Source organism: Poecilia reticulata, unplaced genomic scaffold (assembly GCF_000633615.1).
Source record: "Poecilia reticulata strain Guanapo unplaced genomic scaffold, Guppy_female_1.0+MT scaffold_1569, whole genome shotgun sequence".
In the NCBI taxonomy this organism is placed as follows: Eukaryota; Metazoa; Chordata; class Actinopteri; order Cyprinodontiformes; family Poeciliidae; genus Poecilia; species Poecilia reticulata.
Genome location: NW_007616301.1, coordinates 1 through 2,179, shown reverse-complemented (window position 1 = coordinate 2,179; position 2,179 = coordinate 1). Strand labels below are relative to the sequence as shown.

Below are 2,179 nucleotides of genomic sequence, written 5' to 3'. Positions count from 1 at the left end.
TGCAACTAAATCCTACGTTTTGACACTATTGGTTTCTCTCTAGTCTTTGATTTTATGTGCATTTTGACAAAACTCAATCCAACCACAGCCTGCAATGGACCTGGACTAATCAGCCAAACATATTTTATTATTTTTGGATTTTTATTTTCTGAGTCAAAGTCTTTAAAATGACATGAAATAAAGTCTTGAAATATTTTCACTCTTTCAGCTACTATGTGATGTCAGGAAGTGGCAGAGTTGCACCAAAAGTGATGCACTTTGCATTGTGATGTCCAGACATCTGGAGGTTTTAGTACTTTGACTCAAATCAGGATCAGGTTGTTCCAAAACAACAGATAATCAGCCGTTTCTCTCTGAGCTGCTGCTGGTCGCCTCCTGCTTCTTCAACAGGCTAAAATGAACCTGAGTTTTCAAGAACATCACACAACTCATCTGTAACTCTATATCTCAGAGCTTGTTTATGGCCTTTTGACTAAATTCCCAGATATTCAAGAGTCAAAATGGCCCAAATCACATTCTTACAGTTTGACATATTCTGATCTCTTCCTCCTCTTTTCTGTTTTCTTTTCTCACATTAGAAAATGTAATGAGATGCTGATTCAATTAATAAGGGTGATTATTGTCATCAGGAACGTAACATCAATATTCTGCTCATAGATGGAGTCAGTAATGAATAGTCCTTTTGCTGATAGTGACCTTTTGTGCACACAAGGTCACAGCAAATAACACAAATGTCATCAAGATCACTGGGCAGGACACGCCACTGCTCCCACAGCGCCCTCTGGTGGAACTCAGGAAGAAAACACTGAGCACCCACAGGAAACCCCAGATCCCGACACCAACAGCCAGACCGAGGCCACTTTTTCAGGTGGAGTCGGTCCACTTCCAAACAAAATCTGGTTCAGTCTGTGAATACAGACTGACCTCAGTGCGAACCAACTATAGGAAATGTACGTCTTTTTGGACTTTATGAGCCACCATTGCTGAGTATTGTGGAAGAAATGAGCCTTTCAGATTCTGCAAGGCTCATTTTGCAGAATCTCTTGTCGGAGAGATTCTGCAAGACATGATTTCATGTCTGGAAGATCAGACATGAAATCATGTGATACAGCATGTATCACATGATACATGCTGTATCACCTCAGTGTGGTCAGGGTTTCTTGACGCAGACAGAAGGCCGACGGTGATCACACCTCAAATCATCCCAGCATTTTGCACCTAGAAGTAAGAGAACAAATCAGTCATCGCAAAGACAAAACCCTGATGAAACCTTGCACAGTATAATTTTTGTTGTAAAGGTTGATCAACTAAAACTTTTTACAACAAAAATCGATGCTCCTGCTGTTAATATAATAAATGTGGATGCAGATCGAGTAAAAAGTTTACTTGATCTGCATCGAGTTATTTATGCACAGTAAATAATCTTTTACCAAAGAGTCATTTTATCAACTGAAAAATCACATTTGTATGATATTTTCTATTACCTGAGTAGTTTATCTGCAAACAACGCTGCATGCCTTCATAATTACTGGGCTGTCCTGAACACCAGTTTGTGTAGCTAAATAGATTTCCATCGCTCCACAACCAAATACCAACCTGGAAGACAAAGTTCAGCAGACGACACGTTTCATTCAATGTTTCACAAAATACTTCATAAATAAAGTCCACTGGTAGCAATACCTGCAGTGCATTAGAGCCTCCAATCCATGTTTCTTTGGGCTCATGACTTGCTGTAAATATCAGTCTGGATCTGGTTGTACTCGTTAATGTTGTGAACTGATGCAAGGTTTGCCCCCAAGACCAGACAGTTTCTCTACAGATAAACACATAATGATTTACTGTAGAAGTAGCTGGACTTTACTAAGAATTGTAAAGTAAAAGACAGCAAAAAAAATCAGAGAGTCTTGTTGGGAATCACCTCAGCTGCAGCCCAAGTCATCTCATTGGCAACATATTGAAAGCAGCGATTGTTGATCAGAGTCCAGCCAAAAGGACAAGAAATGGATCCAACTTGATCTGATAACAAACAAATGGATTCAGAGTTCAGATCAAGACGTTTATGTGGCTTTAGTCTGATAATAACGTTGTTCTGTTGAATCAAAATGATTTAAAATTAAATATAAATTACAGATCACATCAACACTTGTGCAGGTCAAACCTACATGTGTGCTTTGCAAGG

General features: G+C 39.2%; 1 long non-coding RNA gene across 1 annotated transcript; it reads right to left on the bottom strand.

The window, feature by feature from the left end:
* Positions 1-1,506: 1,506 nt before the first annotated feature.
* On the bottom strand, positions 1,507-2,011 carry LOC103461445 (uncharacterized). Its single transcript, XR_001776374.1, has 3 exons — positions 1,919-2,011; positions 1,681-1,813; positions 1,507-1,596 (listed from the first exon to the last, which is right to left on the bottom strand). It is a non-coding gene; the product is annotated as an uncharacterized LOC103461445 (long non-coding RNA).
* Positions 2,012-2,179: the final 168 nt, after the last annotated feature.